This window comes from Castor canadensis, chromosome 3, assembly GCF_047511655.1.
Source record: "Castor canadensis chromosome 3, mCasCan1.hap1v2, whole genome shotgun sequence".
Taxonomy (NCBI): Eukaryota; Metazoa; Chordata; class Mammalia; order Rodentia; family Castoridae; genus Castor; species Castor canadensis.
Window position 1 is genome coordinate 144,675,935 of NC_133388.1, and position 17,750 is coordinate 144,693,684.

The 17,750-nt window shown below is 34.5% G+C and overlaps 1 long non-coding RNA gene across 1 annotated transcript in view; it reads left to right on the forward strand.

The window, feature by feature from the left end:
• LOC141421346 (uncharacterized) overlaps positions 1-17,750 on the forward strand; it is a 101,487-nt gene that overhangs the window by 59,554 nt on the left and 24,183 nt on the right. The window lies entirely within an intron of this gene.

Consider the following 17,750-nt stretch of genomic DNA (forward strand, 5'->3'; position numbering starts at 1 on the left):
GATTTCCCCCACAAAGCCAAGTACTTGCTTAGTAATGGTATAGGAACAAGAATAAGGAGGAAAGAATAAATTATATATCTGTTTATTATCTATCCATCTGTCTATGTCTCCAGCTGCTCAGTACAGTATGTTTGGCAAAAAAGAATGTACTTGTTTATAATGTTCAATTTTCTCAGAAATATGGAATATTGTGTTTGTGTGTATATACTGAAAGACAATGTTACTTTACTTGTGTTGCCTTAAGATAAACCAAATGAAAAAATTGTACCTCTTAAGAGCCAAGATATCCTACACTCAAGGACAGCTCTGATCCATTATATTCATGCCAATTCTGCATCTTTTGTGAAGCAAGAATAAAACACGTATTTACAATGATGCTCAAAAACCAAGGTACACTGAAAAGATTATGTTCTAGTTGTGTATATGATCTCTGTGTAAAATTAGAAAATTTTGATATATTTAAATAGTACACCTGGATAGCATCCTTAATATAACTATTTCCTTATTATCTCAAAAATATCGAGATTCTTACATAGATAAAGCACTGGGAGAACTGGTGCAGAAACTTCCTGGTAATAAACTACTGCTAGTTAACCTGAACTTGACATTCTTAAAGAAATCTAGCAGCTGACCTTACTACTTGATGGGCAGTAGAAATGTATTCTGATTTCTCATCATTATCTTCTAACTATTCTTGGACACACAGGATCTGTACCAGGTAGCAATTTGAACAACTATCTTTGTGATTCAAAGTGTTAACTTTTTAAAAAAGACAAATATAATACTCTAATGCTCTCCCACTTCTAAATTCTAGAACTTCACATCCCTCTGAATAAACTATGGTGGGTTAAGGAAAAACTGGAGTTGTCTTAAAAACTGTATTTCTATGTTGGATATTTATTTATAAATATCAATATTTTAGATTCTTAAAGTGTAGGAAAAGAGATAAGAGATTTTCTCACTTAAGTTCAATGGAATAATGATTGAGCAGATATCCTAATCCAGGGTCTGGTTTCATCAGGGTCCATGAAAGTAGATAGGGGAAAAAGGTTTTGTTTTCTTTAACCTCAGCTAAAATATAGAATTTCCCTCCCTCTTGTTGGAAATAAGCCACAGCTATATTATTAGGACCTTTGACTTTCTCTCCAATAAGAGTCAATATTTTCATATCACATTTCAATTGTTTCAAGTGTCTTAAAATATCATTCATACACACTGATACTGTGGATTTCTGGTAGTTCTGAGATTTCTTATTAGATCCTCTGATTTAGTGTTTACTAAACATACTACAATTATATATATATTTTTAAATGTTTAATATTTTAATGTGTTTCTTGGAATTTCATTTGTTTTTTCTATGGTTTTCCTTATGGTTCTTCTCTGCAATATTTTTCCATGGAACAAAAAACTGAAGAACACCAGCTCTAAGCAGAATATTTACTGGAAACTAAAAACAGATTGGGAATTTTGCTTATCATTCTGTTTTCCAGCTCTGAATCCCAAGAGAAACTTAGGCCAGATCCCAAGCACTGAGCTGTGCCAAAATAAACTAACACCAAACCCATTGGTTAGTACAAGGTCTAGGTTCTTTCTGCAAAGCTTAATAAGGAAGAGAGTGAAATAACTGCAGAACAAAGGAAGGGAAATACCAAAATGAAGACTCAGAAAAGACAGTCCCTCCAAAAATGAGTTTATTATAACATTGAGAGAAAAGTTGTTTCTCCTTGGCATCCTTGACATGAAAACCCATCATGACTGATCTGGATAAGGTAGAAAGGGAGAAGAATGAGATAAAGAAGTATACCAAGGCTCGAGAAAAAGATGGTGGATAGATGAGGGACCCTGAGACCTTGAGCTCCACAATTTCAGAAAAATACTTTAGATTCATGGTAGAAAGGACTGGGTAAACCTGTTTGCTTGTTTTTTCCAACTAAAATTTTGCCAGTACATAGGATGCACATAATGTTCAAGGGCTGACCCTTGAATTAGTTTTTGTAGCACATAGTAGCTTGGAAACCCAGAGTTCAGACTGGTAGCAGAAGTGCTGGAAAGCCTTTCTCCTGTTTCATTTGTTCTGAGTCCTGCAAGCATCCTGGATCTGCCATAATTCATGGACATGGAACATGGCTGTGTGGCCAGAGTTGAGTGAAACTACAAACTAACCAAGTGAGTGCAACATGTAATCTGCTCTGGAGGGAAGCACACGGTCCAGTGCAGCTGGTGGGCAAATTGCACCCCTCCTCAACAAAACTGGTGGCCAAGTAAATGGAGAGAACATTTCACCTCTACCTCATGGAGGTGGGACAGAACACTGAGATGACCCAAGCTGTGTGGAGTTAGGGCAGTCTAATGACTGCCTGGTGAAAACAAAACATTCCAGCACCTTGGAGAAACCAGTAGTGAGTGAGCTGAAACAGACAAATTTCAAGAGAAAAATAGTGGACCAAAAAGTTCAATTCTTGTTCCCATGCTTGCCTTGTGGACAGTAGGGGCTGGCAACTGCTTACATACCAGCTCCTCATAGGACCTCTTCAGAGAACCCTCCCTGCACAAGATGACCCATCGCACCAAGAAAAACCTGGGCTCAAACACCTTGAGCTGATCCTTCCCAAAGCTGCCTGGCAGGGATGGGCAATTCCATTTCTACACATTCCAGCACACCAACCTTAAGAAAGAGGCAAGGACAAAGAAAGAGACCCTGTCAAAAGTGTCAGCACCTGGATTTGCTATCAGAGGAAAGAGTCCAGAATATTCATTAAACTGACTTTTTAAATTTAGTCTTTTTATTTTATTCATTTTTATCAATTTATTATTATCTATCTCCCTCATCCACTCTGTCGTCCAAGCATCAATTTGCTGAGCCCTCCTTTGCTCCACTTTCTTTTCCCCATTTTTTCTTTTCTTTTCTTCTTTCCTCTCTACCTCTGTCCTCCTTTCCTTCCTCCTCTTCCCCTCAGTTTCCCCAACTGCTCTTACCTCCTCCATACTCATTACTCACTGAATAGTCTATTGCACCAACTCTACAAGTTACTCCCATCTTTCTTAATCCTCTGCAATCTCTGATAATAGCACCCTACCCCCAATGACTGAACTACACCTTTACACACATTAGGACCTTATAGCCCCCACACTTCACTTCTCTTCTTGCCCTATCCCTTCCACCTCCTCTCCCTAATATCTACTATTGACAGATAATAACACCAAGGGGTTCCTTATATATTATGTATATAACTGGTTTGGCAATGAATTTGTAAATTTGTTATTGCTAAGTTATACCTCCAGGTCAGAAAACAGAAACATTACAACAACCTAGCTAACAACTAAACTAGTCAGAGACAGAAATTAAGTCAAGTAAAGATAACATGTGATTAAAACTTCCAACTAACTAATCAACAGCACACAAGCAAAGCACAAAATAGACACATGGGAAGAAAAAGAAAGCAAGGAATACAACTCCTCAAAAATCTAACAATAGAGGATTTGATGGAAAGTGAAGGGGATGAATCCTCACTTGCTGACCTCAGAAGAATGATGATAAGAATGTTCGATGAGGTTAAAGAGGAGCTTAAAGAGAACTGCAAAAACAACTCAACAAATCCCAAGAGAACACAGATTAAAAAAAAAAAAAACTCAAGAAGACACAGAAACAACTAAATGAACTCAGAGAAGATTTCAACAAGCTCCAAAATGAAACTAAGGAGATTATAAAAAAAGAGAAATATGAAATACAGAAGACAGCACAAGATCTGAAAGAGAAGTAGAACAAAGATATGGAAAGTCTCAGAAAAAAGAATCAAACAGGAATCCTGGAAAAAAAAAGTTCCTTAAATCAAATGAAAAATATAGTTGAAAGACAATCCACTAGACAGGAACAGGTGGAAAATAAAATTTCAGGACTCAAAGGCAAGATAGATATTAAAGAAAAAAACAGAATAATTCTTAGACAAAAAACTCAAGAGTTGTGAAAGGAATATGGAAGAACGCTGCAACTCCATCAAAAGGCCAAACCTGTAATCATGGTCATCAGAAAAGAAGATGTACAAGCCAAAGATATATATAATATGTTCAACAAAATAATAGTAGAGACTTTCCCAATCTCTAGAAAGAGATGCCTATTCAGGTACAGGAAGCCTCTACAACATCAAACAGACATGACCAAACTAGAACCTCTCCACAGCATGTTATAGCTAAAACAATTAGCACAGGAAAGAACATTGAAGCTTATAAGAGAGAAAAAGCAAATAACATATAAAGGTAAATCCATCTTTTTAACAGAAACCTTAAAAGCAAGAAGGTCATGGAGTGAGGTATTTTGAGCACTGAAAGAAAACAATTTCAGTTCTAGGATACTCTACCCAGCAAAGTTATCATTCAAAATTGAAGAAAAATAAAAATCTTCCAGGATAAACAGGAATTAAAATAATACATAACCACAAAGCACAGCTACAGAAGATCCTGAAAGGAATCCTACACACATACAGAAGATGAAAACAAATAGCCATGAAAGGATGAGAATTCTTAAACTTCAAGAGAAGAGCAGACAAGTAATCAGAGAATAGCATAGAATTACTTGCACACACACATACTCCTACACAACAACAACAAAAAACAAAAAATGGCAGGAATTGCCACATACCTCTCAGTATTAACTCTGAATATTAATGGACTCAACTCCCACATCAAAAGACACCAATTGGCAAACTGGATTAAAAAGGAAGACCCAACAATCAGTTGTTTACAAGAAACCCAGGTTACAGACAGAAAAAAACATTGCCTTAGGGTGAGAAGATGGAAAGATGGAAAGATCTCCCATGCTCATGAATTGGTAGAATTAACATAGTAAAAATGGCTATATTGCCAAAAGCAATCTATATGTTCAATGCAATTCCCATCAAAATTCCAATGACATACATCACAGAGATTGAAAATCAGTACTAAAATTCATTTAGAAGCACAAAAAAACATGAATAACAATGCTGGAGGTATCACAACACTTGAGTTTGAGCTATACTACAGAGCCATAGCAATAAAAACACGTAGTACTGGCACAAAAACAGCTATGAAGACCAGTGGAACAGAATAGAAGGCTCAGATATGAACCCATGCAGCTACACCACCTGATTTTTGACAAAGGCACTAAAAACACATGATGGAGAAAAGACAGTGTCTTCACCACATGTTGCTGGGTAAACTGGATATCTGCATACAGAACATTGAAACTAGATCCATGTTTCTCACCCTGTATCAACTCAAAGTGGATTAAGGACCTTCATATAAGACCTGAAACTTTGAAGCTAGTGCAGGAAAGAGCTGAGAATATACTGTAATTAATAGGCATAGGCAATGACTTCTTTAATAGAATTCAAAAGGGTCAGCAACTAGGAGAAATGATCAACAAATATTAAAAAGCTTTGGAACAACAAAAGAAGACTGCCTTCAGAATGGAAGAAAATTTTTGCCAGCTCTACATCTGATAAGGGATCAATAACCAGAATATACAGGGAGCTCAAAAAATAAACTCCTAAGAAATTGATGACCCAATTAGAAATGGGCAAAAGAACTGGGCAAAACTTTTCAGGGGAAGAAATCCAAATGTCTAAAAAACACATGAAGAAATGTTCAATATCCCTGGCAATAAAGGAAATGCAACTCAAAACCACACTAGGATTCTATCTCATTCCTGTTAGAATGGCTATCATCAAGAACACAAACAACAACAAATGTTGGCAAGGATGTGGGGAAAGAAGAACCCTCATACACTGCTGGTTGGAATGTAAGCTAGTACAACCACTATAGAAAACAATATGGAGGCTCCTCCAAAAACTAAAAAAAGAACTGCCACAAGATCCAATAATACCACTCCTAGGAATATACCTGAAAGAATGTAAGTCAGGTTACAATAAAGGCACCTGCACACCCATGTTTATTGCAGCATTATTCACAACAGCTAAGCTATGGAAAGAGCCAAGATGCCCCACTAATGATGAATGATTAAGAAAATGTGGTATTTATATACAGTGGAATTTTATTCAGCCACAAAGAAGAATGAAATTTTGTCATTCACAGGTAAACATGAGAACATCATCTTAAGTGAAGTTAGCCAGGTTCAGAAGGCAAAAAGCTGCTTGTTTTCTTTCATATGTTGAATATAGATCTAATATAAATACAGTAGTATTATGAAAAACAGGTCACATTAAGGTCACATATGAGAGGGGGAGGTAACATATGAGAGGAGTGGGTAAATGAAGGAAACCAAGAAGATGAATATGGTTGATGTACTTTCTATACAAGAATGAATATTGAATTTTTAAAATGGTTGAAACAGCCAGAAGATAGGGACTAAGGTAGAAAGAAGAAAAATAGAGGAGGTAAACCAAATCAGGCTATAATACATATAAACATGGAAATGCCACAAGGAAACTCCCTGTATAGCTATCTTAAACAAGCAAAAATGTCAAAAAAAGAACTATACCAAAAAAAGAAAATGCAAATATCCAAATAAAATCTTCAAGAGTGACATTAAAGAACAGGATTCTCAAAGTAGAAAATTGATACAATGATATATGAGATAGACTTAGACACTTTTTTTTCATAGCAAGGGGAAGGGAAAATAAAAGGGAATGACAGTATTTCCACACTGGAGAAAAGCAAAACAAGAATCACCATTGTGTATATAATGGAAACGTCTCTGGAGATGCTTTACCATCCCTCCACATAAAACATTTTTAAAAAGGAGCCTCTATTTCAGAGAAAGAAAATCTCAGACAATACAGTTCAAAGAAACCAGAAAAAACTACCCAAATTATTTGTAACACAAGTTTTCTAGCCTCAAAATTTTCTGTAATGTTGACTGCCAGATCTCTCGGGAGGATGTCTAGGAAGACTTGAGATAATTTTTACCTAAATAAATTTTTTTAGAAATAGAATAAGTATTAAAATATACAAAAGATTAATTTACTGCTTACTTTGAAAAGTCGGTCCATGTCTTGACTAATAAACAAGATGTCTATCCAGTTAGCAGAGTATATTTCTGTAAAATTATTCACTGGGACTTTTCTGAATGAATTGTCTAAGTCGCATTGATATATATGGTCACAATTTTAATTAACTAAGGGAATGAAACAATATTTTTAAAACCTCAGAAAAATAACTATAATTAAATTAGTGCTACTGTTTATTATAGCAGGATGAATACTTATATCCACAAATATTTATATGCACAAATTTGTATATAACAAAATAAAACATGTCAAAATATTAAAATGTAAATGTTTAAACTATGCCTATGAGAAAAAGACTCAGCTTGAGTAAAAATTACAAAATCCTAATACATGATATTGATGTATAAAGCAAAATAAAAGCAACAACAAATATATTCAGATGGGTGAACTTAAATAGCAAATGCAAGGCAAAGGAAAAACTAATGCTCATGAAACTGGTTCTGAAGACATGAAAATGAACATGAACATAAATGGAGGAGTAATGGGTGGAATGAATGGGATAGTGGTGGTGGAAAAGTGAGGGTGAGGGGGAGAATATGATAGAAGTATATTGAATACAGGTATAAAAGGTGATAATGAAACCCAATTCAAAAAATTGCAAGAAAGATGGAAAAGGTGGGTGGGGAAGGGGATAACAAAGAGCAGTAGAGGTGGTGAATAAGATCAAAGTATACTACATGCATGTGTGGGAATATTGCAGTGAAGCCCCCTTATTGTACAATTTATATGTGTTAATAAAATTTGGAAAAAAACAAAAGCTCAGAAGGGAAAAATATAAATTTAGCATAGAAAAAAAGATTGTCTTTAAATGATAAGATGAATTGCTTCATATAGTAAATAGCATAGAATGAAAATATATGCAAAAGTAACTTTAGAACACAAGGAGACATGAACAAGAATTCAATTTTAACTCAGTAGTAGTACCAGCCCTTATTACACTTATCCCAAAACCAGGCAAAGACACCTCCAAAAAGGAGAACTATAGGCCAAGTTATGGAAATAGCCAAGATGCCCCACCACGGACGAATGGATTAAGAAAATGTGGTATCTATACACAATGGAATTTTATGCAGTCATGAAGAAGAACGAAATGTTATCATTTGCTGGTAAATGGATGGAATTGGAGAACATCATTCTGAGTGAGGTTAGCCTGGCCCAAAAGAACAAAAATCGTATGTTCTCCCTCATATGCGGACATTAGATCAAGGGCAAACACAACAATGGGATTGGACTTTGAGCACATGATAAAAGCGAGAGCACACAAGGGAGGGGTGAGGATAGGTGAGACACCTAAAAATTTAGCTAGCATTTGTTGCCCTTAACCCAGAGAAACTAAAGCAGATACCTTAAAAGCAACTGAGGCCAATAGGAAAAGGGCACCAGGAACTAGAGAAAAGGTGAGATCAAAAAGAATTAACCTAGAAAGTAACACACACACACAGGAAATCAATGGGAGTCAATGCCCTATAGCTATCCTTAACCAGCAAAAACCCTTGTTCCTTCCTATTATAGCTTATACTCTCTCTACAACAAAATTAGAAATAAGGGCAAAATAGTTTCTGCTGGGTATTGAGAGGGTGGGGGGAGAGGGAGGGGGTGGAGTGGGTGGTAAGGGAGTGGGTGGGGGCAGGGGGGAGAAATGACCCAAGCCTTGTATGCACATATGTATAATAATAATAAAAAAGTAGTGCCAGCCTTTATCAGAGTAAGTGGAAATAAATTTCCAAGTAGTTTCTGAGAATTCTAAATAATCTACTATAAATTTTAATTATTGGTAGAATAGAAAAGATTATATGATCATTCAACAATACCTCAAGCAAATTCTATACAAAGAGATAAATTATTATACTGGACACAATTTTTATTTGATTACATAGTGCAAATGAGAATTTCTTTAAAAATATAATCATCCACAATAACCATAGCAACAACTACAACTGTTATTTCATTGAAGTGAAAGCAATTCAAAACTTTTCTCAGATGTGTTTTGAGTCAAAGTATAAATTACAACTATTATGAACCATTATAAACAAGAGCACCAAGGTTTCATTCATTAGCAAATAAAATTAAAGTAAATAAACTAATCAGTTGTTCAATAATCTGAAATAGAAAAAAATTGAAAATGAAACTAGTCAAAGGCAGAGAAAGAAAATGAGATAGAGTCACAAAGAAAATTATGACTATAAAATAAATAAGTTGGAAATTAGTTCTTGTGAAGGTTTTTCAATGACCTATGTATGATGTGGATCAAACTATTCCTCACAATGGCCGCCACAGCACAAATACCATTGTATTGTTTTATAGATGAGAAATCAAAACATCAGAGAAATTAAATTTCTTATATGAGGCTACATAGTTCATAGACAATGAAGTTGTAATTTGATCACTACTTTCTCTGACTATAAAGTTCATCACTTGAACTATGAACTTGGTGGTTTCAATAACACAAATTTGCCATCTTACTGTTGTTTGAAAAGTCAGAAGTTCATTAATAGTTCTCACTAGGCTAAAATCAAGGTGTTATCCACCTTACCCCTGTTGGAATAGCCATCATTAGAAACACCAGCAACAACAGGTGTTGGTGAGGATGTGGGGAAAAAGGAACCCTCATACACTGCTGGTGGGAATGCAAACTAGCACAACCACTCTGGAAAAAAATTTGGAGGCTTCTTAAAAATCTAAGTATAAATCTGCCACATGATCCAGCAATCCCACTCCTGGGGATATACCCAAAAGAATTAGACGGAGGTTACTCCAAAGGCACTTGCACACCCATGTTTATTGCATCACTATTCACAATAGCCAAGTTATGGAAACAGCCAAGATGTCCTACTACAGATGAATGAATTAAGAAAATGTGGTATTTATACACTATGGAATTCTGCTCAGCCATGAAGAAGAATGAAATCTTATCATTCACAAGTAAATGGATGGAACTGGAAAACATCATCCTTAGTGAGGTTAGCCAGGCTCAGAAGACCAAAAATCATATGTTCTCCTTCATATGTGGACTTAGATCTAGGGCAAATACAGCAATATTGTAGGACTTGGGTCATATCTAAAGGGAGAGCACACAAGGGAGGTATGAGGATAGGTAAGAAACCCAAAGAACACGACAGTGTTTGATGTCCTCAAGGCAAAGGAACTAATGCAGAAACTTTGAATTGACAGAGGCCAATAGGAGAAGGGGATCAGGAACTAGAGAAAAGGTCAGTTGGAGCAGAATCAACTTAGAATGTAACACATATGTACATGGAAGCAATGCTAGGAATCTCCCTGTATAGCTATCTTCATCTCAACTAGCAAAAACACTTTGTCCTTCTTATTATTGTTTACACTCTCTCTTCAGCAAAATTAGAGATGAGGACAGAACAGTTTCTGCCTGGAAGCGAGGGTGTAGAGGGAAGAGAGAGGGCGTGGCGGGGGAGAGAGTGAGGGATAGGGGGAAGAAATGACCCAAACATTGCATGCACATATGAATAAATGAAAAATAAAATAAAATCAAGGTGTTGGCAGGGCTGCTTATTCAAGAGGTTCATTGTGCCAGATCACTTCTTTGCCTTTTTTAGAGTTCTAGCCTCTGATGCATTCTTTGCACAATCCCCTCTTCCATCTTTAAAGCTAGCAATGCCATCCTAGTATTTCTCATATAACATTGCTTTGATATTGTTCTGTTATCTTTGGTTTCTTATAAGTAATGCTCTGATTACATTGAGTTTATCCAGATAATCCAGTGTAATTGCCCTATTTGAAGGTCAATTGATAAGCAACATTAATTTTACCTGTAACCTTAATTTTCTTTTAATATAGTCTATAACTCACAGGTTCTAGAAAATAGGATGTGAATATCTGTGAGGTGCCTACCATGAAATGCATGTTATATTACTCTTTCATGCATTGTCTCTTTGAAGGTAAAAAAAATTCAATTAATTGTGTTATGGACAAATACAGAAATCAGAAATGAAAATATCTAATAAGTTAAAAATTAGAATGTGTTGTATGGGTAAGGCTCTTGCAGAAAGCAGAAGATTCTGTAGCTTGTTTATGTATAATTAACTTTATCAATGATAAATATTACTCAAGAAAATCTTGGGTGCTCTGTCACAACACAGCTAAACAAGTAGTTGTCCCAAAGTTCCTGCTTCATCTCAGTGACATAGAAGCTCCTTGCAGCTACTGCTGGCTCCAGACCATTGTGCGCTGCTTTGTCTGTTCACTATTTTTGCTAACTCTAGTAAGACAGAGTTTCCATGCTTATCCTGGTTATAATGCTTCTAAATCAGTTACAATTTCTAAATGCAAGAATCTGATTTTGTTTGGTGGAGCTGAACTCTCGTGTCTAATACACAACTCTAGCAATGATATGGATGTGAAGAAATGTAATGATGTATCCATTTGATTATTGGGCTTTCTGAAAGTGAGATTCATACTGTAGGAAAGATGATGAAAATATTTTAGGCAGCATAAAAGACAGAAAATCAAAAAAGCAGGTATAAAAGAAAATATGAAAATAGATGTAAAACTTAATTTCACTTTTTTTGTGAAACTAATGAATCATTAGGAAATTGTCAAAGTTGACTAGAGTCACTGTAGAAAAACCTATGAAAATTGAAGTAAATGAGAATGTTACCCTATATCCAAAGAAAGAAAGGCTATTTTATAGACTAAAAAAAATCTTAAAGGAGTATTTTCAAGCTATTTAAATGTTTTAAAAACACAGAGTAAAAAGAAAAGCTACCCAATAATGTTTTAACAAAATCTAACAAAGAAAAGCATAAAAGAAAATACCAATCTCTATTATGAACACAGCTGCAAAATAGTACTTAAATTATCAGCAAATGATACCCAACTGTATTTAAAAGACTTAATCCATCATGGTTAGTGGGGTTTACTTCATGAATGCAAGAATGGATCAAAACCAAGATTCTTTATATCCAAACATCTAAATGGAATTATATTTAACTATCCTCATGTGAAACTTGGCTGAATATAATGGTCATTTCTGGCTCAAATATGATTTGAATTTTGCCTCCATACAATAAAGCTATATGTAATGTATTTTTCAGACTCATACTTCATGGCTAGGTGGTTAGTTCACTTAGAACAAATTAAAAAGTACACATATTCCAAAGAGAGACAATACCTTCATTATTTATAGACAACTGTTTATAGTTCTTTGGGTAATACAGTCATTGAAAACCTAAAATACATGTAGCATACAAGCTGATGACCTTAGCTTGGGTTCATCTGAGCCATTTACTGGTAACTGTTTTATTTTGGACAATAGGTTGACTTTACTAAATTTCACTTTGAATAGGTTCCAAAGGGGTAGTTATGGCTAATTTTTGTGTTGAAAAATATTAAAGGAGCTTTTGTACCTGAAGCACTAAACATAAGACTGGCTCAGTGTGAGCTATCATGCTGTTGTTCTTTATTATTTTTATTATTATTAGGAGGCACTTCATAACAATTAAATATAAAGTAGGTATACATGATAATAGGTCTTTTATACACTAGTACTATGGAGTCTGAATATGAAAAACATGGATTCAACATCTTTTTGTTTTTACTGAAAACAAAAATACCATCATCCTTTATGACATCAGAGGGGTAACTTCATAAGATCAACATTAATACATGTAAAAGAGCAAACTAAAAGAGTATAGCATAAGAGCAAGAGAAAGATGCCTGATTGACTTGACACCTTGATTTACAGCTTGATTCATTTGAAAGACTTTACAAAAACAATGATTGATTGATTTGTTTTCTGTCTCCAAGTTTTCACTTAATGGTGAGAAATTTATGATGCTGGCTATGTTACATCAGATGACTGTTCTTTGTGAATTTTACTGGCACTTTAGTAATATATTTGTTTAAGAGTTCTGGCATCACATGTAATCTCTGGGGCTTCCATTGATTCCTTGAGGCTACTTTCTCAAGTACAAATCAATGCTATGTAGTGATTTCATGCAAATAAATAATACACGCATGTTAGAAGGAAGTTTAGTAAAAATCTTCCTATCATTTATTTTGTTATAGTCCTTTCATTTCATATGTATTTCACATATATATTATTTTATGGATGTATTCAGTTAGATTTTGAAACTGATTTTACTCTTCCTGATTCAATAATCTTAACATGACAAAGATGGCCTCTAATTCATTTATGTAATCAGTTATTCATTTACATAACAAATGTCTATGCCTCTTCTCAGTGATTATGCCTGCAAAGTGTGCTGGAGAGCATCTATAGATTTCACTATAGGAGACTTGCTTTCTGCTCCCTCCCTCTAGCCACCATCTTGGAATCCCCTTTATTACATTTAATAATGAAGACAGCTGTTGATTATTCAGCTGCTTGGAAGAGCCCCAGTGGAGTCTTGGCCATCATGAGAACACAATATCCTTGCCAAGATGGGCCATTTGGAATGCTTCCAGCATTTCCATTTTTCAAGTGTTTAAATGGAGCTGAAGTTTTGCAGCACAGGAAGCAGTGGAGTAGGTCAAACAGTCTTCTTACTCAAACCCTCCAAACTCACAAAATCACAAACTGTCAAATAGTTCTCTTTAGCTTCTTGCTTTAAGCTTCTACATTAGTTTCCCAGGACTGATGTAACAAATCTTACAGAGACAAAAGAAAACTACTCTCTCATAGTTGTGGAGTCCAGAATTCAACCAAGGAGTTCTCAGGGCTGCACCTTTTGTCTAGGCCTGAGGCACATATGAATTAAAAAAAAAAAAAAAGTTGTAGATGCATGGTGTGATTGACAGGAGGGAAATAAATGCAAAAAAAAAAACCCCAAAAAAACCAAATGTCTATGCAGGCCCTGCACTAGATGTATAGATGTATTACTGAACAAAAATGACTTTATGTGACATATTCTAGTAGTAATTTCTTCCCATTGATAATATATGATTCCTGAGAATCATGTGGATTATAAAAATAAATAATTGTGTATGGACTTCAATATTATTTTGTCAATAGAATGCACATTTGAATATTTTAATGTCTTTCCTATGTATCTATATACAAGATCCTGTCCTTGTGCAACAGAAGAAAAATAGAAAAAGAAAAACACAGCACATAATGTGTGACAGATTCAGTTTAGTACATTCAACTACAGATATGAATCTCCAAGACCATTCTTAAAAATCCTAGTTATAATATCCACACCATGACATCTTTTGTTTCATGACAATGCTGTAATTTTTCTCTTTATAATAAAGTAAATATTCAGTTCAACAAGTATTTTTAAACAGATTTGATCATGTTAGGTTTATTTAGCTTTGGAGAAGATTTATCTAGAAACTCTTTCTCAAGAAACTTACAATTGACTGGGTGAGATTTTCCAAAATTAATTAATTTTTTTAAAGGGGAGAGCAATAGAAGAAGAAGAAGAAAATAAGGGAAAAGCAAAGCAAATCAAATAAAGAATAAAGGCACTGTTATGAAGTTTTAGTCTTAAAAAGTGGCCTAATATTAATAAACAGGTAATGAGTGAAAGAAGGTAGAAAAGTCCATCATGATGGAATAGTATAAGTAAGTAGCAGAGTCAAAAGAGTGAAAAAATATTTGAAGACTGAAACATTTTGAGAAACTTGGAGTGGCTGGAAAACAAGGTAAACAGAAGCTTTGAAAGAAATGTTTCTGACAATGTGTAGTAGTGAAGAGACTAAGTGAGGAGTTTAAATGTTCTCCTTCAAGTATATGGTAAAAATTTTGAGGATACAATTAGCAGTTTCTTAATTGTGTTTTAGTTTAATAATGGTTAATATCATTGAGTTAATTTGGGAGAAGGTAGGGATTAAAGAAATAAAGACCAAGTTAATAGGGAATTACCATGGTTCATTTGTAATGTGATTTGGATGTAAACTTGGATATCAGAGGATGGAATGGGGTGGAATAGCTGTGCATCCATTTTTGAGGAGGAATTTACAGATTAGATGTGAATAATAGAAAGAATCAGAATTGACTTCATTATTATCCAGAATGATTTGTGAGGGTGTGGATGCTGTTCATCAAGGAAGCAAACAAAAATAAAAAGGAAAATTTTGGTGCAAAGAAAAGTTCACTTTGTTTCCTTTTAACTTTGGTTATGTTTAATTTGTGTTGTGGGAAGATTTACTGTAGAATGCAAACTGGTGTGGTATGTTTAAATTAAGATAGATCTCATGTTCAAAATTCTACTGCCTAAATATATACAATGCATTTATGTAATATTTTAATATTTTGAATAGAAGTGACTTTAGGTGTACTTTTTATAGTGTTATTTTTATTATACCCAAAAGCATTATTTTTAGAAAACATGTAAAATTTTGTTAATATGGTAACATTTTGGCATAAGGGTTTTTTTCAATGCATTTATTGAGACAGAGGTGATGGTATTCTGCAGAAAGATTTTTATCGTTTCAATCATTTCTGCACTTGATTTATTTCAGCATGCACTTCCCATTGTCTTTCTTCAACCATGCCTCAATTAACATTTGATGAGTATGTTTGTTTCTAGGTTAATTCATCTTTATGATCTTGTTATTATACCATCATCTTGTGATGTTTGTTCACAGTTAATGTAATGATTGGTTTGGGATATTATTTTCAGCTTCCATTATATATTTCCATAACTGGTATTATTCAGGAAAACAAAGTGATATTTCAGTGTGTTAAATACCCCAGCCCTCTAGGGAAGCCCATTGTCTCCTGAGACTTCAAATCAGCTTCTTTGCCACTTCAGTAGGATCTTGTATAAAGGTAGCATACACACGCACAATCTAATCTGATGTCTTACTCATCTGAATGTTTTACTTGCCAATATAATTGAAATATTTCATGAAAATGCATATGCTAATTTTTGTCAAAAGTTTAAAGATAATGACCCTATGCCAGATTCTGAAGGTGAGATCATGGTCTCAATTCCTCAGTAATCACTCTACAAAGTAAATGAAATGGAATATGAAAGGGCATGTCCTTCTTATCTGTTTGGTAGGGATTTCAGATCATTTTTATTCCCTCAACTTTTGTTATTTTTAATCGGAAAGTATTTCATATGTTGGTAAGGAATTAGATATGCAAATGCTTTCCTCAGCATCAGCTGAGATGGATTTAAGAAATTACTTGAATGCAGTTAAAAAAGAGAGAAAACATGAAAGGAGAGTAATTAACATTGAACTGTACATTCTCCATCCTAAGAGAATGTGAGCTTACTTTTGTTCCTTTCATTCAAATAGTGAATCAATAAGAATACAAGTTTTTGAAGGATCACTAAACTTGTCATTAAGATTATGTTCAATTATGCCAGTGTACCATGCTCAAATAATCCATGGAAGCATTTTCTCCAAGGAAAGCTCCCATGGATTTTGAGCCTGAGAGAAGCATATTTGGATTAGTGTGTCTCAAATTCCCATACACTAGGGTCAAAATGCACTTTCTGATTTAGTTGGTGCATTTCTAACAAGCCACAGGTGATGCTGAGGCTCTTTTTCTGTGCAATACACATTGAGTAGAAAGTATTTAAAGTTTAGGGAGGGTAGTGATGAATTTTGTAATTTAAAAATTACCAAAAAATGTTTTAGGAATCTGTAGATAAAAAGGAAACTGGGGGACTTTTGTGTTAAATTATTAAACTTAAGTTTTCATACCTTGATTTGATTCAGTTTCTGAACAATGTTCATGTTGCTGGAAATGACTGATCATGTTGCAGGATGTGAAGTCAGAGGTCTTTTTCAGTCTCAGTTACCTGAAAATTGAATCTTGAATTGTGACGAGTTTTTAATATTGGCTCAGCATAAGACGGCCTTAGGTGCCACACACCCCTGGAAGCAGTACTTCCTGTTCTATTGCTGCCAGATTCTCAGTAGCCCCTTCATATTCTTTTTCCTCTTGGCTTTGAAGTTTCTTTGATGTCTCAGCTACCTAAAGAGAGCTGGCACATTTCCTAACATATCAGGAAAATATCTCATCGCTACCCCCACTGCAAACATAAACAAAAAATAAAACATCAAGTACAGAGTCAAAAATTTTCCTCTCTAATTTTCTTTGCTGCAAAGCTGATTAACAATTCACTCATAAAGTTGTGAAGTAGCTGAGGTTTAACTTTAGTCCATTCCTATCTGACCCTAGGAATTCAGGAATTCATAATCCTAACTTTTTCCTATATTTGTTATAAAGCCATTTAGTGTCTTCTATTTACATGAAGGTATTTGTGATTAATAATTTATGTAACACTTTTCCCTAGGAGAATTTGCACTGTAAATAATACAGAATGAGCTTTAATGTTAAATTATAGATTTAAATAAAAAATGATAAATAATTTGAAATATCTAGATTCTTCTCTATGGTTTTAAAAATAGCCATTTGTGCCTAAATAGGTCGATATCTATAAAGGCGTGACCTGAAAAATTCATGAACTTATGTGAGTTTTCCAATGATTTGGTGAGCACCCAACTAAGGGTCAGAAGATAGAGGATGCTTCTATCAACAGAGGACAGAGACTTTGGAGTCCTCAATATGCATTATCTGTACAGCTATAGGTAATTGCAGCTATGGGAAACATGGCAAAATAACAAAAAATTAGGATTTCAGGTATGTATCTAGGTTAATTGTGTTGCTTTTTAAAATAATTTGGTAGTTTATGCATTAGATATGGACCTCTGATATTTTGTGTAGACAAATTATTAAGTGAGTTGCTCTGTGAGAAGCATCACCTGAAGGGGCTGATTTATTTGTGGCATGTGTATGCCAGCATGATGTTT